This window comes from Neofelis nebulosa, chromosome 9, assembly GCF_028018385.1.
Source record: "Neofelis nebulosa isolate mNeoNeb1 chromosome 9, mNeoNeb1.pri, whole genome shotgun sequence".
NCBI lineage: Eukaryota > Metazoa > Chordata > Mammalia > Carnivora > Felidae > Neofelis > Neofelis nebulosa.
In genome coordinates, this window is record NC_080790.1 from 23,928,231 (window position 1) to 23,954,381 (window position 26,151).

Here is a 26,151-nt window from a genome sequence, read left to right on the forward strand (position 1 = left end):
GGGTGGCTTGGAGAGGCAGCATTTGGGTCACTTATTATGTAGTAGTCAAGTTCACAGCTCATGCTCCTTTGGTTACTAGCTGAGTGATCTTGTGCAAAGCATTAACTTTCTCAGGTTTCAGTTTTCTTGTTTATAAAACCGAGTGAGAAGGGTTGGCTGAACTCAATAATCTCTTAAGATCCATTTCAGCTCTTGAGTCTATGCGTCATGTGGATTTGTAACTGGTCTCCATAAAGAAAGCCCTACAAATCCTCTCTGGTGCCGTGCCTGTGCCAAAATGTGCCTCTGGGGCAAGCCAACACTAATTCCAGTAGTATAGGCCAAGTGATCTACAAGAAACCTGTATTCATGGGGATTACTGTCAGCATAAAAGCACAGCACCATTTTATTGTTCCAGGCATTCCTTCTGATGCATTAATTTCACTTGTGACACTTCTGCACTGAAGTTTTGGACCATTTGATGCTGCTTCTTTTGCAGTGGAAGACTATTCCAAGATTCCTGACTCCTCCAGTGGGAACGAGCTAATGAGTGCTCAGCCCTCTTAAACCACTCCTGAGCACTTCAAGCTGGTCTCCTTCTACAGACAACCCAATTTACCAGGTAGGTAAATGAACTAGCAGTCAGCGGTAGAGAATGAATCAGATGAAAGAAGGGATCCCTACCAGAAGCATTCTTTAAGGAGAAGGTATTGTGTCAGGAATTGGAGATTTGCAATATTCTGGAAGTAGATAAATGTGACTTCCAGTTATAATCAGGATGAGGTCAGTGCAAGACTGTTTCTGAGCTGGACTGGGGACCAGGGGTCAGCATGGCAAACTGCACCCTTTGTAATTGTTGGGAAGTTTCAGCATGGCAGATGGGCCAGCGGAAAGTGCTCTACAACCCTCAGTAAATAATCTATACTATTACTCTGTTTTACAACGGGAGAGGTATTCTTGTCATGGGTACAGAGGTAGAAGAAAGGGAATAGAATCAAATATCAGAACTAGACAGGACTTAAAGATCACATAATATGATGCCCTAACTTTCCTAAAGAAGCAGACTAGAGGTCAAAATGGAGAAATGACTTGTCCAACATCTTAATTTGAAACTCCAAATCAAACTCCAGGGGTTTGGATTCCTAACCAGTGCTCTTTACCTTATATGTTTCTCATTATCCCACTGTATCCCTTATCTTAAAACATGATCAGGGTGCATTGTGGCCAAGCTGTACAGCTCAGGAACTCAGAGGGGGAGGAACAGAAGAAGGAAGGCAGTGGGGTACTGAACCAAACCCATTTGTTCACTGGCTCCCTGTTCACTCTTTCTTGCTCTCAAATTTCATTTACTGGATTCCACTGTTGAGCAAACATCCAGGCACTGGCTTTGCCCTGGGGACACAGTCATAAACCAGACACAGTGTTGGCTTTTAAGGAACTCCAGGTCCAGTAGGGGTGATGAGATCACTGTAATAACTACAATCAAAAGCAGAGGTTATAAAGTCATAAGACATCTACAGGTAAGGCACTTTGGGAGGCTCCAGGAAGGAGACATTAGGTTCAGTTGGGAAGATTCATAAAGAAGATGACCTTTGAGCTAGGCCTTAAAGGGAGAGAAAAACAAAGATATTGGCAGAACCAGCCATGCAGGGTTTGAGGGAAGAGGAGTAAAGGCATAAATGTAGAAAATGTGTAGAGGCACTTGGCTGCAGAGGGGTACTACCTGAAGACAAGGCTGAGGCATAAGGAAGACTAGGGGAGCTAGTGTGGGGCAAGACCATACAGGACACTTCATTCCTGGCTGGAGGTATTCACTACTATGTTTGGAAAGGTTTTTGAGCAGGCAAGTGACATCATCAGAGTGGTGCTTCAGGAAGGTTAATCTGGTATGGTAGGGGAATGGTGGGGATCAATACTGACCTGACCTCATCTTATAGTACTAATTACACTAAGCAGGGATGTGACTAAATGCAAATGTGACATGTTTAGATTGTTACTATTGTAAGCAAAGGTGCCATGTTGGGGATAGACTCTGGAATTGACTGGGGTATCCAATACCAGATTGATGTGTGTCTATCCAGAGTAGATGAGAGTCCTGGAAGCATGTCTTGGGGCACAGTCTTGCTCTAGATACTTCGGGGCATGGTCTGAGTTTAGGATGAAGGCAGCATGTCACACATATGGAAGCAACAACTGTGCCTGGTCTGAGATCGTACTCAGATGTTTTCAGGTTGGTGGAAAGTCATACTGAAAACAGGTGTTTGAGCTACTGAGGGAAAGAATGTGGGCAAGATGAAGGAGATGTTCTCCTCTTCTCAGAAAGATTACGTGCACGTGGACGCATACCCCACCCTGGGAAATTCAAGTTCCCAGGAGAAAATCATACTGCAGGTGCTGGACTTGGGGCTCTCGTGCACCAGTGTTCTTCCCTCCTGGGTGTGGAAACACATGTAAATTCTGTCCTTGTAATTCAGTAGCTCAATAACGGGACTCTTTCAAAGTTGACTGGAAGATGGATTATTTTTCCAGTTCTAATATCTGAGATGATGTTTATATGAATTTTATTTTGTGCAACTGGACTATCAATAAGAGCCTGAGCTTAAAGTATTTTCACTGTCAATGAAACTGTAGTTGAGAGCTATCTCTTCATCAGCAGCTTTTCCGTCTCAAGAAAGAAAAAAAAAAAAAAAGGAAAAAATACATTTCATAAGCTCCTTGGGATATTGTCAGTATAAATCTTTTAGAGTCAGTGAGCATTTCTATCTCCCCTCCCTCTTTTCTGTTTCTTGTTTATTTTCCTCAGAATAGCTTGGGGCTACTCAAAGGCTTCTGGGGTCCCTCGTAATTAAGATGGATGGCTGGGCAGCTCACAGACCCTCCCCCAGGGTGGGCCATGGGGGAGCAGAGAAGCCGATCAAAGAGCCCTGCTTAGTGCCAGGATCATGCTTCCCTTATTAGTGGATCATGTTGATATGCTCAATCATGTAATATGAAATGGTCATTATTTTTACCTCTGGTCACCAATATAGGGATGTGTAGCTCTTATCTCAGTCAGCAGGGTACCAAATTATGGGCCAGAAAACAAAGGGCATGAACCTCGAAGTCAGACAGACTCTTACATGTCCAGGCCCTGTGTCTAATTCTAAACTTCAGACAAATTATCTAAAATTGTTAAACCTCAGTTTGCTCACATTTAATATGGGTGTAGCCTACCTCATGTTGCTGTTGTGGAGATGAAGTTAAATAACACACATGAAGTGGCCAGTATGGTGCGTAGCCCTTAGCAGATATGTGAATGATGTTGATTTTTGTGCTCGGAAGGGCGTCTTAACGTGGAGCTCCTTTTATCTATTACTAAACTTGCGATCAGAAGGATTGAATCAGAAGGATCAGCTCTGCCACAACCAAGCCTCCTTTGTTTGTAAAATGAAAGGATTGGATAGAGTCTCTAAGGACCCTTACAGCTCCAAACTGTCAGTAACTCTATCTGCCTGCCTAGAATACTATCAGTCTAAAGGAACCATGTCAAGTCTCCAAGCCCCCAAGTCCTAAAGGCTTGTCCTAATTCACCTCTGTGGCGGTTCTATACCAACAGTTTTAATCGGTTGGCCAAATCGGCCAAGCTGTGAAGTGTGATTCCCTGCCCTGCTTCCTCTCTTCCAATTTACACAAACACATTTCTGGGAAGGGCTCCTAAATCGACATCATTTATTTCTGTAGATGCTTCTGCTATAAGGCTGGTATCATCTCTAAATACCTGGTATTTAACACAATGCTTGCCATACAGCAGGTACTCAACGGCTTTTAAAAATCAAAGTAATATATGCATGTGGCTGGAAGTCAAAGAGTTCTGAATTGCTCATAATAATATTTATTTATTTATTTATTTATTTATTTATTTAGAACATTTTTTAATGTTTTATTTTACATTTGAGAGAGAGAGAGAGTGAGCGAGAGAGCGAGCATGAGCAGGGGAGGGCAGAGAGACAGAGACAGAATCTGAAGTAGGCTCCAGGCTCTGAGCTGTCAGCACAGGAGCCTGACGCGGGGCTTGAACTCATGAACTGTGAGACCATGACCTAAGCCTAATTGACCGAGCCACCCAGTCATCCCCATAATAATAATTTTTTAAAGCTACCATGTCTCCAAATCCCAGAGACATCTTTAAAGATTTCTAATTTCTTTTGGTGGCTGCCTTTACAATTCTGACTATGGTGATCGTCGTGTTATTTATTGGCTGTAGGCTCCTTACATGATGGGACAGTTAGAAAAATGGCACTCTTCCCCTTCTAATTCTTGACTGTTTTTAAAAACCTTTTTACTTTTTTATTGCTTACCTTGTTAACTTTCCAATTTATTACTTGTTCCATGAGCTTTAGACACTACCACCTGGCTCTCCTCACTAAAAGTTGAGGCTATTTATTGGTCTTTCTGCCCTTCTCTGCAATTTCCTCACCCACATCCACCTCTCAGGTCAGCTGGGCTTTTCTTTCACATCGTCAACATTGCATACGAGTGATTAAGTCTTGTGTTTGTTTACAGATTGATGCTAAACCTTGCCAACCAGTAGACAGAGATTTTATACTGATGACTATATTTTCCCAGGGCAGTGAAGAAGGGTTATGTTTGTGATCTTCTCTATAGGTCGAAATAACACAACCTACTTCATGAAGAATATTTCTAGCATCAGATCAAATGAATAGTCTTTTTCTTACACTGTCACTTGTCAAAATTGTGGCATGTTTTAATTTGCCTTCTATTTGAATCCAGAATTTCTTGTGCAGTTTGTTTTTCCAGAAATTTCTAGTTGCTCTCCTCTTTTATTTTGTATCTGCCTTCTTTCTTTCTTTTTTCTATTTATTTTCTACCGGCCTTTTATACTGTATCACTAACGCCTTTATATATTCCTTGAAAAAAATCTCTCCCTTCTTCTCAAAGACACTGATTTCCTATTTTAATTTGTGCCAGTCGCTTTTCTGGGCTTCTGCAAAGCCAATATTCTGGAATTTATTTTCACTGGGATCTTCCATTAGTCCTACCATCCTTAGGAAACTTCCTTTGGATGAAACTTCTTTGTGAATCTTTGAATATCTGAAATATTTTTATTTTGTCTTTACACTTGCTCAATAGCTTTCCTGGCTATAGTTTCTAGATTAGAAATTTTGCTTCAGAAATGTGAAGGCCTCATTTCAGTGTTGTCTAACATCTGTGTGACTGAGGAGAAGTCTGAGGCTAGTTTTATTGTTAATTTCTTTATCGTCAATGTTTTTTCTCTTCTAGGAGGCTTTTAGGATCTTTAACACTGAGTTGCTGAAATTTCAGGACAATGTACCTAGATATGGATCTTTATAAAAATTCCTTCTGGCATTTGATGGTTCTTTCAATCAGAAAACACACACGTCTTTCATCTCCAGTAAATTTGTTTTGTTATTTCTCTCATACCTTCATTCTCTCCTCTTCTCAGCCTTGAATCTTTCTAAAGAGCTTTCTCTCTCCAATTAATCTCTGGTACCTAATGTGTCTTGGTTTTCTCTGGGATCAGTTTTTTTTGTTATTGTTGATATTTCTTTTTCATTCTGCTAGGCTATTCATATGCTGAGTGATCCTGAATCAGCACCTTTTGTTTAAACAGGATTGACTAGCGATGCTGATAGGAACTTCAGGGTACATAGAGGGTTCTTACTCTGTCAGGATTGGCCTGATGGCGTCAGGGCCTGGCCACTTTGCCAATGCCCGCCCGCTCCCCAGCGTCAGCACGATGGACACACCACTCTGGGTATGAACACTCCTGCCAGCAGTTTTAGTTCTTCCAGTCCACCTGAACTTTTTCTTTTAATTAAAAAAAAATGTTTATTTATTTTTGAGAGAGAGATAGAGAGCATGTGAGAAGTGGGGAAGGGGGAGCAGAGAGAGGGACAGAGGATTGGAACCTGGCTCTGGGCTGACAGCAATGAGCCTGACATGGGGCTGGAACTCACACACTTTGAGATCATGACCTGAGCTGAATTGGATGCTTAATCGACTGAACCACTCAGGCGCCCCAGTCCACCTGAACTTTCAGAGATGCGTTCCTTCTTTCCCCTCTAGTTAAGTATCTTGCTACCTTTTAGTCTGGAAAACTGGGGTTGAGAACGGGCAGAGACATGTGGAACCATTCTCCCTCTCTTTACTCTATTCCATCCTTCCGGGGGATCCCTTGTCAGTACTCACTGTGGTGCCTCCCAGCAGATGGGCTCCCTCCTCTGCTCTAACCCCTTATTGCATCTTTTCAGCTATGGCTGCTTCAGTTCCTCCATCAAGAGCTTTGTGCTCTTGAAATTGCTCATGATTTCTTCTCCTGTTCTGTTTGCTAGTTAGAATTTATTCCTCTGTTGAATTCTTTATTATCACTTGAGTGGTAATGCAGGAGAGGAGACAAGTGCGTGCTTAACCTGCCATCCTGAACCAGAAGCTTCTTAATCATGTTCTTTGAGTGAGAACACTGGTAAACAAATGCATGGATGGACAGATTTCCATCTCAGTAAATCACACAGGATTCTACCATCATTGGCTAATTGTCCATATTGCAATTAAACAATTAAATCATTACTATAAGCTATTATTCATTCAATGGGTCATGATGCTGTTCATATTAGGTGAGACCTAAGGAGCAGCAGAAGTTTAATGGGCTGGAATATGGACAGAAGAAGTACAATGTGACACACACAGGCCTCATAAGATGTATGCTATTAGATGCAGTGTCAGGGAATAATGGGGTGCTGTCCCCCACAGTACGTTCCATTGAACACCAGCCCCACAGGGTGTTGACAGGGCTCAGGAGAAAGCTCTGGGATCAAGTAAGTTGGAGGACTATTGGGTCAAACAAAAGTAAATGGGCTCTTTCACTGTAGGGTTTCTTAGAAACTTAGTACACCATAGAGTCATGACTCTTTAAGAGTAGAGTATAAACTTAAGATTACCCAAATTCCTTTGGAATCAGAACTCTTTTGCTGTTGTGTATGATGTACCATGGAATATGCTTTGGAAACCCGCCTCTAATGTATTTCTGCTCTAGAGATCACTTGCACAGAGTTGAGAAAGGAAAAAAAAATCATGAAAAAAAAAAGGTAGTGTAGAAGGTGAATAATATATTTGTATCTACAGCATCCCTTAAATCTTAAATCTTCTATGTTTGTCTGATGTTAAACTGTCCTCTCAACAAGAACTGAGCTCCTTATGGCAGCATTCTGCTTCTGGAGAGGCTCCTCTAAGTTACCACGTGTGTTTTTCTCCCTGATGAGACTTAAAAGCACTACATCCATCTCTGGCTTTCAGAATGTCAGAACTAGAGACCAACATGGTGGTCACAAAGCTTAACCCCTAGCTGTACTGGGGAGAAAGCCAAGAAGCAAAGAAGCTAAGGATTGCCCAAGATCACACTGCAAATTTGTTGTGGATCTGGAATTCAAAATAAGGTTTTCAGACTTCTTGTCCAGTGGAACCCTGGTCCCCATCTGTCTATGATAGAAACCTGTGATGATGTTTCTGGCAAGACACCTGTTGCTCCTGACCTCACTTTCCTTTCTCTGCACCCTCATAGGTCTGAACACTAGGCTCAGAAGATGGTCTCAAGCCCATCCATCTGACTATCTGCAAAGGTCACAGACTAAGGCTAGGCCAGTGAGACGACAGGTGAGTTCTTTGGAAATCACTTGTGGGAGCTTACGGTGGTCCCCTATGGCTGGGCAGCATGTGAAGGTCTCCTCTGTGTATGTGGTCTTACAAAGTGGCCAAAACACATGAGCACCACATTAAGAGTTCTCTTATTGTTTATTTTTCAAATTCGAATTCTGCTACCCTACCCTCAACTCTGGTTTTAGGTTTTAGTGCAGAATTTTGAAATTTAAAGGAAGGGATAGGTAGGATTATGTTCACTGGCATGCTTTGCCTAATAGTGGGTTAATTTACAAATTTAGAACTTCAGAGACCTAGAGCTCTTGGGGGTCATCATTTGATGCAACCTTTCACTTTGCGGGGCAGGACACTCGATCCAGTGGGATGAAGGGATAGGCCTGAGCTCCCGAACGGGCAGCTGAGCTGTGGTAGGACCCAGCACCTCCAGTCCCAGCCCTGTGTACTTTTACCATCTCACACCGCTGTGATGTCAAATATTTGGAATTAGCTCTTCCGCCCTCCACCACCAGGACTTAACTGTATTGCTTTACTGCCCCTTCGCTGTGAAGCACTCTGAAGAGAAATGATACCAGTTTTTGAGATCAAATGATTAGAAAAACCAAGTGTGCTCATTAAGGGAGGGAAGGGAGGTAGGGAGAGTTGATTTTCCTTGACAGTATTATTAATCTTAACACTATGAGTTCAGTTGTAGCCCAGAGTAGTAGCATATTTGCATGTTTGGTGGAGTTCTGTAAACTGCCTCTAATATCCAAGTTAACTGAGGCGAAAATATATTTACACTTGTGTGTGTGTAGTAGGTATGTGTATATTTGTGTGTGCATGCATATAAATAGCTATATAAATGTGTATATCGTTGTGTATGTGTGTATGTTTATACAGATGCCTCATTAGATCTCTGACCCTCTTAAAAAAGAATAAATCGATAAATCTTTCTGAGGACACACTTTTTTTTTTTTAACCAACAGGTTTTATTTAGGAAAAAGGGAAAAAGCCATAACCTCTATATACCGCATGCGTGTCCTGGGGTGTCAGCAAAAACCAGATAATAAAAGGCAAAGCAAATAAATAGAAGGAACAGAAGCTAAAGTGCTGAGAAACCTTTTTTTCCCTAAGAGCTCATTTTGGTAATCCTCAAGGAAAATAGAAAAGCACTTGATCTGATGAGAGGGAGAAAGGAGAAGCCAAATGAAAACTAAACAATTGATTTAATTCCATGAGAAGCAGGAGGAAGGAGAGAGAAAATTATCTGCTACAGGCGGGGCAGGAATGGGAGGTGGTTGGGGGACCAGAGTGCCTTTGTTGTAACAAAATCCCCTTTGGAGGGAGAGAAGCATGAAATCAGGTTTTGCCTTACCCGCATAGGTTCTTAGCTCTGGAATCAGATTATTCAATTTTTGCTTTAAGTCCCAGATGTCAGGGTATAAAAATCGTCCATGTTACTTTTTAAATTTTGCTAAGACAGAGCAGATTTTGTCTATGCATTTCATTGATTTTCTTTAATTAAAATTTTAAAAAGCAATTTTTCACCCATTTTCTTATAGGAGTCTCACAGGATCTTAGCTTCCTAATATAAGTTCTGATGTTCCATGAACTGGCTCTCAGACACTCCTCTGTTGAAGAAGGAGCACAAAACATGAGCCAACATTGACAACTAAGTGATGCAGTCAAAAAGCAAGAGAAGGCCACCATGGCACTGCTTGCCACTCTGGGCGTGCTGTATGGAGCACTAAGAGACCAAATCTTCATTTTTTAGAAGAGGGAACCACAGGCAGGATGGTGAGGGGCCTGCCTGAGGCAGGCCTGAGGCTATGCTGAGTTCTCTGGGTTTTTTCCAACTGGTCTCCCCACTTCTTGCTTACCTTCCTCCCCTTACATTCCACACACAGCAGCCAGAGTCATATTCTTAAATATAATTTAGTCACTCTCTTGTTTTAAACTCTCCAATAGCTTCCCATTGACCATGAATTAAAACCCAAATTTCTTACTATGATGTACAAGGAAGGTCAGAGGGGAACTGAGCTGTAGCAGATACTATAGGTTGGCTCACTCAACCCCCGATCAACTTCCTTCTCTCTTGACTTTCTTTTTTATTGAGATTTCAAGTTAACAAATGACTTGATTTCACCAGTTTCTTTTCTTTTCTTTCTTTTTTTTTTTTTTTTTTATATAGATAGGAGTGGCTATGTGACACAGTCTGGCCAATGAAATGTAAGCAAAATTGTGCTCATAGAGTTGCCAGGGTTAGCAAATAAAAATACAGGACACCCCTGAGGCACATAGGTGGCCCTATTGGCTAAGCGACTGACTCTTGATTTCAACTCTGGTCATGATTTCATGATTCATGAAATCGAGCCCTATGTCAGGCTCTGCACTATCAGCACAACAAACATTAAAAAAAATACAGGACACCTAGTTAAATGTGAATTTCCTTAATAGTGAATAATTTTTTTCAGTACAAATATGTCTCAAATATTGCATGGGGCATGTTTAGACTAAAAACATTATTTGTTGTTTTTCTGAAACTCACATTTAACTGGACATCCTGTTTTATCTGGCAACTGTATGTGCTGGAGAATTTGGGGACAACTTCACCCCTCTGCTTGTTTCTTTTTCTTGCCTGGAACATGGACAGAAGGCCTTGAGGTATGGCAGCTGTCTTCCGACTATAAAGTGACAGGCAAGAGCATGTGGAATAGAAAGGTAACGGGACTTGAGTCACTACTGGTGTTGTTGGACATCTGCACCATTACTTGCCTCTAGTCTTCTCATGGGAAAAATAAAACAAAACACCCAAGATCTTTATTTGGCTAAGCCACTGCAGCAAGGGCTTCGGTTGTTTTGTAGCTGACTTTGTGAGCAGGGAGTTTGTCTGTCTTGGGCCAGCTGTTAGTGCCTAACACAGTGACAGGGACAGTGCTTCCTCAATGAATATTTGCTGAATGGATAAAGAAATGTCACTTAACAAAAAAGCAGATAATTCACTTGTTTTCTTGTATCTTATCTAGAATAGTGTCATTCTTCTTATTTATATTGAGGAGAACACTGTTCCCTTTGAACCGCTTGGTGGCTATGGAAGGATTATTATTTACAACACAAAACAAATCAATTTTTAATATGCCTGGAAGTTTGGACTCTTCAGATCAGTGTTTCTCAAACTGTGGTTTATAACCCATTAGTGAGCCATGAAATCAATTTAGTGGGTCATGACCAACATTAAATAAAGAAAAGGAGAAAGAGAAAGAGGAGGAAATTAGAAGGAGGAAAAAAGTAGAATGGAATTTAAAAATATCCACATTGTGATTCTCCTTTGGGGAATAATGGCTATTGATCTGTATGTACACACACACACACACACACACACACACACACACACACAGGTGCACATGTGTTTCTGTGTACCACGTTGTTATGTACAGTATACTTCTTCCTATGGATCACAGTTAAAAAAATGGAAAGCCTCAAGATGAATATTTTTTTAAATTTCAAATGTCTATATATGGACATTATATTGGCAGGATTCTGGTCCCTAAGCTACATCTCGTTAGCTCAGTGACTTTGGGAAGAGAAGTAATCTATTTGGACAGCATTTTATGATGTATAAAACTCTCTCATATAACACTCTAATAATAATTTGGTGAACTACAGGCTATCTCCAATTGTAACTGTGCCTAATATGGCAGCCACTAGCTTAACAGGTCTACTGGTACTCAAAATGTGGCTCATGCACTGAGGAACTGAATTCTTCATTTTATTTAACTTTAATTCAAATTTAAAAATTGATAGTTGATTCAGTTATTGGGAAAATGTGAACAACTTGGGTATGTCAATCTAGTTTTTCCACTATAAATTTTATGAAATACAGATAAAATATTTCAGATGAATATGTAGCTTCCAGGTTGTACTGGAAGCTGCTATAAAATGTATATTGACTTTAAAATATTTAGTTACAGAAAAAAGAATATACAATATTTCATCAATATTTTTATATTGATTACACATTGGATAATGGATATATTGGGTTACAATATTTCATCAATAATTTTCTATTGATTACATGTTGGATAATATTGGGTTAAATAATATATATTATTAAAATTAAGTTCATCTGATTCTTTTTACTTCTTGTAATGTGCTTTACAGAAAATCCAAAATTACATTTTTGGCTCATATTATATTTCTCTTGGACAGCACTGCTCTGAGGATTAAGTGTCTCATCCTAGGTCATGAAATAAGTAAGTGCTTCAACCACTATTACATTCCAGGTCATTTGACTCCAAATCTGTGGCCCTTTCCATGAAACTACAACAAGCCACCTCTCCTAGGCTTCACCGTTATCTTTAAAAATAGTGAGTGAAATATAGAATATAGGATGATAATATGATAGGATAATAGGATAAGGAAGGCTAATATTTAATGAGTAGCTAACATGTCCTGGGCACTGGGTTAACATTTTACAAGGTTTACTGCATTTGATTTCATAACAACCTGTTAAGTATGTATATGATGATTATATGAACTTTTTAGATAAGGAAATGGAGGCTCAGAGAGATCAATTAACCTGCCTCTCAGCTCAACGTGGTGTAGACTGAGGGGCCCAGAGCCTAGGAGATTCACGCAGATGACTGAACATTTAGGCCTCTTCCCTGGACTACAGCCGTCACAAAAGTAGCTGGGCTCTGTTTGGGTGACATATAAGCAGCTATATCTCCCGGAGTCCTTTAGATTCATTTCCTTTGGGAAATAACGTCTGCTGATCTTGCTGCTGATTCCAACAGCATGCAGTAGAAATCTCCAAGCTCCACAGGCTTTGAATATATGGATAAGGTCAAGAAGGTGACTTTGTATCTGAAAAATTTTCAGCCCGAAAATTGAAATACTGCCTTCATTACTATGGGTGTTTATTTAAAGATCTACTTTCAATGTGAAACTAAATTTCAATAATAGCCCTCAAAGATAGGGACAAGTCATACTTGCCCAGTGAAATTATTTTTTTGTTACAAACATTGTATATGCTTGTTAAATGCAATTTAGAAAAACAAAATATTAAGGGAAAATAATTTATCTAGTGTCTTACTATTCAAACTTTCTATTTTACTTGTTTTTTGTTCCTCCACATGCATATGATTTTTAAAATTTATAATTCTATTAAATATATTTTTTCTTGCTCTTTCACTTAGCATTGTGTCATAAGCATTTTCTAGGATCTTATGTAGGCTTTGAAAATGTATTTATTGATACTTGTATAATGTTCCAATAAAGGAACATCACATTTAAACTATTTTTTTAGTTTAGACAGGTTGTTTCTGACTCTTTGTTGTTATAGATAAAGTTGTTCCACTCCTCTGCATATCACAGTCTTTATGGGAGGTAGTCTGTCAACATGAATCAAAAATCTTAAATTGCACATGTTCTTTGACCCAACAATTGCCTTTACAGGGGTCTGCTTTAAAAAACAGTAATCTATAAAGTCTTCTTTGCAAAGTTGTGTAGCACTATTTATGTGAGCAAATATTTAGAAATGGTAAATGTTGGACATAGGAGATTAGTTCAGGAATGCATGGTATATCTATGTGATAAAGTACTTCATGAAGCCACTAAAAAGATTGTCTTGAGGAACAGGTGAGGATTATTAACTAACACTGACAATAATAACAATAGCTTTCTTTTATTTAGTGGCAGGCATTGTGCTTATACATATTTAGGAACTAATTTAATCCTTAACAACCTATGTGTTTGGTGCTATTATTATCATTTCCTTTGTAGGTAGAGATGAAGAAACAAGCTTAGAGGGTTAGGTGACCTCTCAGGGCCCTTCAGTTGGCCACTGAGTAAGCAATGGAACCATGACACAAACCTGGTGGTCTGTCTCCAGGGCTTACCTCCTTAACCACTGTGCTGTATAAATACCTAGGATGTTCACAGTCTATCTCTAGATGGAAAATGCAATTACAAGACAGCAGGGATAGTGTGACCCTGATATAGTAAAATATAATAAATATGTGAATATGTATATGAGAAAAGAAAATACTTAAGGGTATTCACCAAAAGGTTAAGTGGGTAGAATATTTTTTTACACATTTGTTTTTTAATTTTTCCAAAGCATCTATTACTTTTTTGGTATTTTTTATTGAGGTAAAAATATGTAACATAGAATTCATCATTTTAACCATTTAAAAAAATTTTTTAAAATTAAAAACAATTTTTAATGTTTATTTATTCTTTGAGAGAGAAAGAGAGAGAGCACAAGCAGGGGAGGGGCAGAGAGAGGGAGACAAAGAATCCGAAGCAGGCTCCAGGCTCTGAGCTGTCAGCACAGAGCCCAGCGCGGGTCTTGAACCCAGGAACCGTGCGGTCATGACCTAAGCTGAAGTCAGACACTTAACCAACTGAGCCACCCAGGCACCTCTTACCATTTTAAGCATTTTTAAGTGTACAATTCAGCCGCATTATGTATACTCACAATGTTGTGCAACTATCATCACCATCCAATTAAGAATTTTGTCATCATCACAAAGAGAAGCTCCTGGTTACCCCTTTACCCCAGTCCCTGGTAACTTCTATTCTTTCTGTCTCTATAAACTTGACTACTCTAAGTACCTCACCTAAGTGGAATCATACATTTGTCCTTTTGTGATTGGCTTACTTCATTGAATGTAATTTCTTCAAGGTTCATATATGTTGTAGCATGTGTCAGAATTTCATCCCTTTTTAAGGCCGAATAGGCTTCCATTGTGTATACACCACATTTTGTTTATCCATTTATCTGTTGATGGATATTTGGGTTGTTTTTATCTTTTGGCTATTGTGAATAATGTTGCTATGAACATGGGTGTACTAGTATCTGTTGGAGTCCCTGCTTTCAATTCTTTTGGGAATATACCTAAGAGTGGAATTGCTGGGTCATATGGCAATCCTATGTTTAACAGTCTGCGGAATTGCCTAATTGTTTTCTACCATGGCCACACCAGTTTACATTCCCACCAGCATTGTTCAAGGATTTCAATTTCTCTACATCTTCACCAGTATTTATTTTCCTTTTTTTTTTTTTTAAAGTAATAGCCATCCTAATTGGTATAAAGCGGTATCTCATTGTGGTTTTGATTTGCATTTCCCTAATGACTGTCGATGTTGAGCATCTCTTCATGTGTTTATTGGCCATTTATATATTTTCTTTGGAGAAATGTCTATTCAAGTCCTTTGTCCAAGTTTTAATTGGGCTATTTGTTTTCATCTGTTCCTTTTTAAATGAGAAAAATAAACCACAGTGACTTTTATGTAGGATTAAAAACATACATATCTGATTGTGTCTTTTCTTGCCTCTCTACCTTGGGCTGCTTCTAGAGTGAAATTCATGCTACCAAAGCATGGGCAGGCCGGGCTCTCTCTGCAGCCTCCTATCTGGCATCGCTGCCTCCCACTCAGTGGTGCAGGAGTTCCAACCTTCTTGCAGACACTATATACTTTTGCCCATGCTCTACCTTTTGCAGAGATCTCCTTGCTTCCTCTTCTCCACTCTCATTACCCTCCTTCATCCAGCCAAATTCTCATCATCCTTTAAGATTCATCTCAGGATGATTTCTTCAAATAATCCTTCCAAACCCTCCAGACTGGGCTATCATGTTACTCCTGCATTTGCTCTGTGCTCTGGATGCCTCTGCCATTTACCTCCTCATGATGGAGTTATCTGTGTCTGTCTCCCACACAGGACATGCTCCCTCACTGGGAGGAAGGATAGGTCCTTGTCATCCGCATACACCAATTCCTAGCACAGAAAAGGAGCTCGATATTTGCTTAACAGAACTGAACTCTTGATTTCTATTAACTGCTCACCAACAAGTCTTTCTACTGTGTCTATCAGTAATGCATAGAAGTACCTGTTTCATTGCACTCTTGGCTGCACTGGGAATGATAATATTTGTTGTTTCAATTTGCATTTCTTTAATTACTAGTGAGGTTGAGTCATTTCCCCATATGTTCTTCAATTAGTTATTTCTTCTCTTTTGTGAATTGTCTGTTCATTTCTTTTGTTCAGCTATCTATAGCAGGGTTAGTTTTCCTCATTGATTTGTAAGAACTCTTTAAAAAACAAGGCTATTAACCCTTTGTCTATTCTATTTGTTAAAAGAAATTACTCCCATTTGTTGTCATTTAACTTTGTTTTTAGTGTAAAAATATTTGAACAATTTTATGCTATCAAAATCTTACATATAAAGTTTATCAATTTGCCTATTAATATTGATGAACTTGAATGTTCTCTAATGGTTTTCCATAGTATCATCTTCAATAATATTTGATAAAAATAATCACTTTAAAGATATACCAAATGCTTTCTGAGTCATTAGATAGAACTTTTAAGCATAATTATATTCATAGAAATCATTAAGTTTAAAAAAAAAGTAAACCTAAGTGAAATCACTGAATTTATAGTATAAATTGAGATTCCTTTAGCTATTATTACTAGACATAGAAAAAAGCCCTAGATTTCAACTGAGATCTAAATTGCAAAACAAGAGTCAGGTCTGGAGAAGAAGGCATATGAATAAGCATGCTTATCATCAGCCCTCAGAGGCCACTGTCTGTAGGCTGGCTTTCCTTTGGCCCAAGCCTTGGTCAGCACTGGCTTTTAGATCTGGGTTAGCAGTCAATGTTTAAAAGTCAGTAAATATCAATCACATGAATATCTGCATATTTAGCTGCTCTGGAAAATAAAAAAAGGAAGATCTGGCAACAATGGACCTGGTTTTTGGTGACAATCGTCTGGAGTTGAGTATCTGCTAACCTCTCAGAGGGCTGTGTGTTCTCTTTCCCCACAGTCCCCACCATGCCCTCATGTCCTATCACTGAAGATGAGGGTCAGTGACCATCTGTCATCTTAGGCTTGGCCTGTTTCACTCATTTCCTTTGTCTGCAAGGCTGCTGTAGGCATTTGTGTTTTGGTTTGGGATATCAAATCAGGCTTCTGGAATCTACTTGGTAATCTCACCAACCAGAAAACCATGAGCTTTCAGTGTAAACCCAGTGCTTCTGAACTGGGATCAGTCAGTCTGTGAGTATTGGATTTGTCCACTTCTCTAAGTGTAAATTGCTACCTGCTTCCCACTCCCATCCACCATTCCTTTCACTTCCTCCTTCCCTTGCTTTGGATCTAATGAACATGATTTATATTGACTTCAATTCAGAAATTCTGTAACAAAGCCCACCTAAAGCATAGTGAAATAACCTGCACTGTGACTGTCTGAAGATGCCGCTGGCATCTTATATCTTATATCCTAATGGCCATATGTGGTGATGGCAAATAAATAGGGGCAGACTCTCAATTTCTTTAGAAAACAAGAATGCTTTGAATTTCAAAAATCAGGAGGGAGAAAAAAAGACCAAAGATCAATCAGTTACCTAGGACTAAAGAAAAAGAAAAGGATAACTGTTATATATTTATAAATACAATTTAGAAAAAAAAAAAACATTTGGTTGTGGATGAAAAAACTAAATAGCTTTTCAGGCTGTTAAAGGTGTAAGCTTGTGCAGAAAGAAACTTAAGGGCCAGGCCAAAGGATCCTGACACAGGAGAGGGGGATTGGAATCCTGGCAGCTACATCCTCACTGAATGATAAGATGGTCAAAACTGGTCCCTAAGGAGATATGGCATCAGAGCTCTGTACCTACAATAGCCCATTTGGTACCTGGGAGCCTACCTGAGACATGCTGCAGCTCTGACATGGCCCCAGCACTTAGAGGTCTGATCACCTGGGCCAAATCCTGGCTCTGCATTACATGCTATGTGATCTTACTACAGAATGAGGTAAATAGCCTCTCTAAGGCATTTGTAAAATAGGACAGTGATAGGATGCTCTTACAGACGTGTGGTGAAGATTCATAGAGGAAAACCATGTAAAAGCACTTAGCAGACACTCTGGTATTCAGCAAGGGCTCAATAACTGTTCACTCTCATTATTACTGTCATCACGATCATTACTATTGCAAACAAGACTGTCCTAAGCACTTGTGTTGCTGTCAAGACAACTTTCAATGATGAAGGAGACAAGAAATGCAGCAGGGACAAAATCTCAAGGTCATGGTCACCATATAAGGACCTGAATGGGGGTGGGCCAGGCCAGGCGGAGGCTGGGGGAGGGGAGTAGAAAGGCAGTGCTGTGATTTTATATGCTCACTCTTCTTAAATACAAAAGTTATTATCAAGAAGTCTTAGGTTCTGCTAGTGAGCTTAGTAGAGCCTATGTGAACTATCCAAGTTTCATTTTAAACCTGGAAGTGACATTCAGCTTAGGGTTTTCTGATCAATATTCTACTGGCACAGGTTTATACTGATGACATTTCCCAAGTTTCTTGAGGCTTGTTACTAAGCCTTAAGGGACCGGAGCTAGCCTTCATTTGGAATTTGTAATCTTACACTATTTAGCCTATGTTATAAGTTGTAAATATCTCTCATCCAGACAACTTGTAGTAAATGACACTTTCAATTTTGATTTCTCCCTTCTTTTAATACTAACTGGTGAAATAAGAAATACTTTTACAAATGCTTCAGTTTTATTATCTGGCTCTCTTCTATAATATTTCATATAGCATGTGGTCTATTCCAAGGATAGGAACATGTATCACTCAAATGTATAACAAAATCACATATGCTTTGTTCTCTAAGTATTGTGTAGGTCCTAGACAGGTAGACGTTCACTGAGTGATTGATAGCTGAAAAAAGCAAATGCAACCATTTTTTAATGGAAAAAAAGAAAAGAATGAGGGAACTAAGCATAACCCTGAAATTGAGACATATCTTCTAAATTCTGCTTGTAAGTAGCCTAGAGCAGATCATCAAATAGCCTATTTGGAAACACTAAGACATATTGAAAGTGCTTGGTTTTCAGGAACCAAATGGTCATGAGTAATGTAGGTATTTCCTATCTAGCCAAGGATGCTGACACTATCTTAGGGAACTATTTTTAAAATAATTCCAATCAGAGTCTCAGGGCTCAGAGCTCACTGGTCTCAGATCCTGGGGCATTTGGCAGGTTGACAGGCTGGGAATAGGAGTAGAGGCAGGCCAGCAGCATGCTTCACTTTGACCTTTTTTTTTTTTTTTTTCCAAATATGAAATTTATTGTCAAATTGGTTTCCATACAACACCCAGTGCTCATCTCAACAGGTGCCCTCTTCAATGCCCATCACCCACTTTCCCCTCCCTCCCACCCCCCATCAACCCTCAGTTTATTCTCAGCTTTTAAGAGTCTCTTATGGTTTGGCTCCCTCTCTCTCTCTTTTTTTTTTTCCTTCCCTCCCCAATGGTCTTCTGTTAAGTTTCTCAGGATCCACATAAGAGTGAAAACATATGGTATCTGTCTTTCTCCTTATGTATGACTTATTGCACTTAGCATAACACTCTCCAGTTCCATCCACATTGCTACAAAAGGCCATATTTCATTCTTTTTCATTGCCAAGTAGTATTCCATTGTGTATATAAACCACAATTTCTTTATCCATTTGTCAGTTGATGGACATTTAGGTTCTTTCCATAATTTGGCTATTGTTGAAAGTGCTGCTATAAACATTGGGGTACAAGTGCCCCTATGCATATGACCCAGCAATAGGACTGCTAGGAATTTACCCACTTTGACCTTTTAACTAACAGCTGGGCATGAGACAAAACTGATGAAGGACTTCCAAAAGGAAGCATTCTCCTTCATCTGAAACACCCACTGGTAGGTTACAAGTTAGATTTTAAGTATTTACTGTATGTAGCACTATATATTAAGCACTATATATATTGAGACAGGGATGTCTCTAAAAGATTATACATATCTTCCTTGCCATCATGGAACATATAGTATAGTGGAAAGAAAAGGAAGAACAAAACCAAAGTCACAGATAAGTCATAGGTGCCAAAGAATTGTAAAATAACACATGCTGGGATTTTAGGCTGTGAGTGAAGCCTGAGCATTTGCGTATGTCATCTCCCATGCCTCTCCTCCAAGGTGACTCGAGAAGTCTGAGCTTATGTGTATGTGCTCTTTTGAAGCCCTCACAAAGGGGTCATCTAGGCCAACAGTCTATACGTGCTTTTACAGAGATAAAAGACCATTTCTTTCCTCCTTCCATGTCTGGCCAATGATGTCTACATTGCATTCCACATTTGAATCCTTTTGTTTCAAAAACTCTCTGGTTGCTGGAAAAGAGGGACGCCAACCAAATCTGATCTGAGAAGTTCTTCCTTGACTGTGGCATCTATAAACACTATATGATCATCCTTAATCACCTCTTCTTCATTTTCAAACAGTTTTGTCTGTTTATGACATGTGTTAGAACATTTCAGATCATTCACAAAATCAGGGAACTTTAGACTGCAAGGACTCTTAGAATTAGAGATTTCTGATTCTGCAATGACATATTCCCGCTCATCTCAGGGTTAGTCCTTGGCTAAATGCTCTGGCTCTGTTTTCCCCAGGAATCCTTTCTACTCTTAGCTTTGCCTACAGAATGAAGAAGCCCAACCTCTTTAGCCTGGCCCACATCCTCTTTACACCTCCCTCCCTTCAGGCCCTTCAGATCCCTCCATGACCCAGCCCCCAATCCACAGAGCTCATCATTGCTATTCAAAGTACTGGTCTCTTCCATGCCACCAAGCCTTTGCACAGACCATCTCTTCTGTCTTTCTTCCTCTTCTCCACCTAGAAATCTCCTATTCACCCTTCAAGGCCCATTCCAAGGTTGCTTCCTCTGGTATGCCCATTTAAATTTCCTCTAGCAAAATTAGTCTTGTTTGTCTTTCCTACACCCATAATTTTGTATATTATATTTTCCAAAGATTAGTATTATTATGACTGTGTACCTGTATTTCCAGCTAGTCTATGTTTTCTCCGAGGGTACAAATCACAATTCATTCATTCAGCATTCATTCATTCAGCATTTATTCATACATTCAATCAGTCACTCATTCTCCCAAGCATTTACCCCAGTCCTGACACATAGTAGATACCCATAAGTGACTCCTGAATTAAAATGATAGGGAATTTAGGTTTAGAAATACAAATTCATCTACTAATTGCTATAATAGATCAAATTTGAAGATTTTAAGTGGATAGACTATAATTTTCCATCCATAAACACCACCATATACATGCACAGGTGGGAAAACTTTCTAGTCAACAAGTATCTAGTATCTGATACACTCTGAAGGATTCAGACAGGTCTACCCAGATCTTTTTTATATTTTATTTATTTTTGGTAGACAGAGAGAGACAGAGCACAAGTGCGGGAGGGGCAGAGAGAGAAGGAGACAGAATCTGAAGCAGGCTCCAGGTTCCGAGCTGTCAGCACAGAGCCTGATGCGGGGCTCGAACTCACAGACCATGAGATCATGACCTGAGCCGAAGCTGGATGCTCAACTGACTGAGCCACCCAGGCACCCCAGGTCTACCCAGATCTCAAAGCAAAGAGTTCCTGAACAGTGGATGCACTTTAGCTTAGCTGCATGAAGTGGTATAGATAACCTCAGACTGAACTTCAACAGCCTTTCCAAGAATCTGTGTATTGAAGGGGGACCTATCTGATGGCCTTGGGACCCTTACTCTGTAGGCTTTAGAGACTCAGAATTACACCCAAGGCTGTTTGCTACAGATTCAGAGAGCCAAGGGACCAAAATCTTGACTGTTGAATAATTAGGTAGAAGTGATGGAATACATAAGAGAAGTAGCCCCAAACTGCTGCCAGTAGAAGCTCACTGGCTGAACACTTGTCATCACTGACAAGTAAGAGAGATCTCCAGAATTATGACACAACTTTTAATATGTTCAGCTTTCTAATCTTCGCTGTCTCTCCACATTCTTAATATTTGCCATCAACCCTTAATGAGGTTCTATATCTTCATTTTGGGGGATATACTTCTGTTAATTTATCACCTTCGGTCCCATGAGAAATGTGTTTCAGCAAGCCATGGATAAATTATTGTAAAGCATATTTATTTAGCACAATCTAATTATTACAGCGTTCAGTAAAGGCAAATGAATAAATCATAAACTAAGAGTAATGAGGGTGGAGCCGCTATGTATATGTTTACGGTGAGTGTGTAAGTGTGTATGGGGAGATGCAGGCACGCGTGTGTGTGTGTGTGTGTGTGTGTGTGTGTGTGTGTGTGTATTAGTCTGAAAAACACATTCTCCTGACCTAGCTTGGGATTAGAATAGGATGTCTGGGTAGACACATTTCTGATCCGTACTGTCCAATATAGTAGTCCCACACCCCATGTGGCTATTGAGACCTGAAATGTGGCTTGTCCAAACTGAAATGTGTTATAAGTGTAAATTACACACCAGATTTTGAAGACTACGTTTTAAAAAATGTAAAGTTTCTCAATATTTGGAAAGCAGTTTTGAAGTTTCTTAAAATGTTGAACATCGAGTTAGCCTATACCTTAAGATTTCATTCTTAGATACCTACCTAAGAGAAATGCAAACCTATGTCTACACAAATATTTGGATGTGTGTTCACAGAAGTTTTATCCACACATAATAGCCAATAACTAGAAATAAGTCAAAGGTCTATGAACTGGTGGTAAATGGATAAGCAAAATGTGTCATATCCTTATAATGAAATATCACTCAGCAATAGAAAGGAGCAAAGTACCTATGCACGCTACAACATGAGTGAACGTCAAAAACATTACATTCAGTGAAAGAAGCCAAACCCAAAGAACCAGATACAATTACCTTTAAAGCTATGACAACCAGAAATAGATTACTGGCTGCCTGGAGCTGGGCATAAAAACTAAGAGTGACTGCAAATGGGCAGACGCTTCTTTTTGGGGTGAAGGAACTATTTTACTTTATTTTTTAAAAGTGAACTCTACCCCTAAATGTGGGGCTTGACCTCACAACCCCAAGATCAAAAGTTGCGTGCTCTACTGACTGAGCCAGCCAGGTGCCCTGTGATGGAACTGTTTTACAATTAGATTCTGATGACAGTTGCATAACTCAATAAAGTTACTGGAAATCATTGAATCTTATGATGAAATGAGGAAATGAGGACATTTTATAATATGTAAATCATACTCAATGCCATTAATATGTAATATTTCCAATATAATTTTTAATGTAATAACTTTTACATTGTTTACATGTTAAAATTATAATATTTTGGATATACTGAGTTAAAAAAGGCATTATGATTAATTTTACCTGTTTATTTTTATTTTGTAATGTGGCTGCTAGAAAACGTCAAATTCTGTATGTTGCTTACATTGTATTTCTAATGGACAGCACAACTTTAGAAGGTCCCATGATGTCAACTAAGCAATCCCCATACTTCTGTTCAATCCCAGAGAACAATGCTTCCCTTCTTCCTGGCTCACAACCAGCTCCATGTGAGAACAGAGTGCTTGCATCTGTCAAAAGACTCTAAAATAGAGGCTAATTACCTGGATCACAGCTGTTTAGGCCACTGACTATACGGCAGTACCCTGGTGACTGGAAGAGGGCTGGGGCTGGGCACAGAAAAAGGTGTGACCTTTTGCCAGCTGAGGTACAAGCATAAGGGGAAACCAGGTTCATTGTCAGTAGAACATCTGCCACATCTGAAAATGGATCTTGTTCATTGAACATCTACATGTTCACATACCCTACATATCTCTCAATGCCAGTGTTACCTGCTAAAATAATACAAGAATGCAAGCTACTAAAGCTACCTTAAGAGACAAAACTAAATTTTATTTAAAAAAAAATAGTACCGGGGCGCCTGGGTGGCTTAGTCCGTTAAGTATCTGACTCTTGATCTCAGCTCAGGTTTTGATCTCAGTGTCGTGAGTTCAAGTCCTGAGCTGTGCATGGAGCCTACTTTAAATTAATTAATTAATTAATTAATTAATAAGATAGTATCATACAGCATGGTTAAAGGGTAGATCTTAATAGCCTGGGGTGGGTGTGGGCATGGGAGAAAGCAGAGTTATCACATTCTCTCCTTTTCTGGGCCAGTGGTTCCCAGCTCAGCCTTCCCATTAAAATTACCTAGGGGACTTAAAAAATATGTGGAAGTGAGGGCCCCATTCCTAGATACGTTTTTTTTTTTTAACTAGCCTGGGGTTGGGTCTTGGTAATGACATGTTGAAAGGCTTTCAAAGTGACTCTAAGATAGGCAAGCCTGAAAGTCACCAATTCAGGGCCTTGATCAGCAAGCACTTAATAATAGAGTTTTGGATTCATAGAAAGAGTAGGAAGAAGAAATGGACAAGGAGGAACCACAGACACCAACAGGCCCCTCAAACTTCTCAATCCTCCTCCCTGCCAGGCAGGAATTGCCCTCTACTCTCTCTGGTGGCCGTGAAGCTTCCGCTGGATAGCCCTCGAGTAGGACGTTGCCTGGAGCTTATGTGACAGCTCCTTCTGTGTGGGCCAAGCTTTAATTGTGAGCTGTGTCTTTCCTAGTCCAAGCTCAAATCTGCTGTTCTCTCATGCCCACTTACAGTCTTATCCTGCCGCCTGGACAAGATTGATGAAGTCTACCCTTTCCCTACACAGTGGTCTTTCCACTATTTGAAAACAATTATCAGGACTGCTAGGCTCTCTCTCTCGTATACCACACAACCCCCATTCCTTGATCTGTTCCCAGCATGGCCCCCTCTCCAGGCCTGTAACCATTTCTCAGCACGAGTTTGTCAATTTCCCCTTTAAAATGTGGAGACTCCGGATGCTCATCCTCCAGATGGTGTCTGCCCAGGGCTGAGTACAGCAGGGCAATTACATTCCTTGATAAGGCTGTTAAACTCCTGGTGATGCGACCACCACACCACATTGGCTAAACAGCAGAACAATTGAACAGAGAAAAGAGAAGGAAAAAAAAAGAGAAAGCGAGATTCCTAAAATTTTTCAGCCGTAAAATTTTAACATTTGAGTATAGCATGTCACAAAATATTCATCTGAGTGAACACCAATCCAGTTTATGAGAATGGAGGAGGTATAGGCAGAGAAAGGAATTCTCATTGTTTCAACTTATTTCTCTTAACTATTAATCTTCCAACAAGTTCTCCAGCCACTAAAGTTTTGGGACATGGGCAAAGTGACAATATTCAGCAAAAGGCTTAGCAGATCTGAAAGGGCTGGGTCCATCCTGGGTAGGGTGCATTCTATTTGGGAAAATGATTTGGTTCCCAAAGATAAGCCCAGATCAAATGCAAATCACATCCCCTGCCTAGAGAGGCTATTTGAATTCCATGCTGTGAAATGAAAAGCTGGACCTTACATAGCTTTTCTCACAAAAACATAGCCTCTCAAAAAGCAGTGGCCACATTCGACTCCTCTGTGATGTCACAGGGCCCAAAACATGGTAGAAGGTATCTACTTCTTAGCTAGCTTCACTACCCACATCTGTCTCCAAAGACAATTCATTTCAAATTCAATTTATGTATATCAAATACTCACTCTGTGCTAGATACCTAGGTAGGGTGCTTTTACATGTGGTTTATTATATAAACATTTTCAATTTTTTGCAGTGGGGTAACTTGGATTGCAAAATGGAAGACAGACATTGAATGCTATTCAGAAAAGAACACTGGACTCCAGTGGGGAGGAGGGTTGATGCTGGAGTTGAGAGAAGACTCAGGAAAGCACCAGATAAAGTCAGGAATATCTAGTCTTTTCCCCTGATCTTGAGACTATTCATAGAATAGGACCATTTCTCAAACTTAACACATCCCCTTTTCATAATGACATGAAATTAGGAGAATTCTAGAGACAGACATGGCAGAGGCTGAAAGGGAAACAAGGGGAGGTAAGGCAATGGATGATTTTGTCACATACAAGGCAATATCTTCTTTCTGATGTGTGTGTGGGGGGGGGGAGGGGGCTGCCTTCCCCATCCTCTGTGGTTATACACCTTCCCAGGGGAAATTTCTTCTGAGCCATGGGAAAAGACAATTCCAACTTGAACTCTCCAAGGCCAATTTCAAGGGGTGACAGGCATATCCTCTTATCTATCTTATTTATTTAACTATCAAAATCAAAACAAAGTCAAACCAACAGAGGAACAGACACTGTCAAATGGGTGTTCCAACAAAAATGAGTGGGCAGAGAACACCTTACCCTGTTCCTGGAGCAGAGGGTCTCTACCACCACCTCCCATCCCTAGTCAAGGGGAACAGATTGCTGCTTCCTAGCTCTAGTGAGACAATGTGGCAAAGTGCCCATCTCCTCCAAGATTTCCTGTCACTATTAGGGTCATCTTGAGGGGGCGCCTGACACAGAGTTGGTCACCCAATTCTCCCATCCACTCATCTTCTTTCTTCAATTTCCTCCTAAGGAAATGAAAATAATAAAAAGCCCCCATATTTGCAGAATCCTGGAATGGCAGAGCTGTTCACCAAGATCCTCATGAGGGAGGAATCAGAGGCGCTAAAAGGGAGGGGGCGCCTTAGCTCCAGTCTGAGCCAGAGATGGGGTGAGCCATTCTGTGACCTCCGGGTTGCTGCTTTTGTGTGTGTGTGTGTGTGTGTGTGTGTGTGTG

General features: G+C 40.0%; 1 protein-coding gene across 1 annotated transcript in view; it reads right to left on the reverse strand.

Annotated features, from left to right (window-relative positions):
• Positions 1–26,151, reverse strand: part of ALK (ALK receptor tyrosine kinase) — a 679,865-nt gene that overhangs the window by 320,362 nt on the left and 333,352 nt on the right. The gene's annotated exons all lie outside the window — the stretch shown is intronic.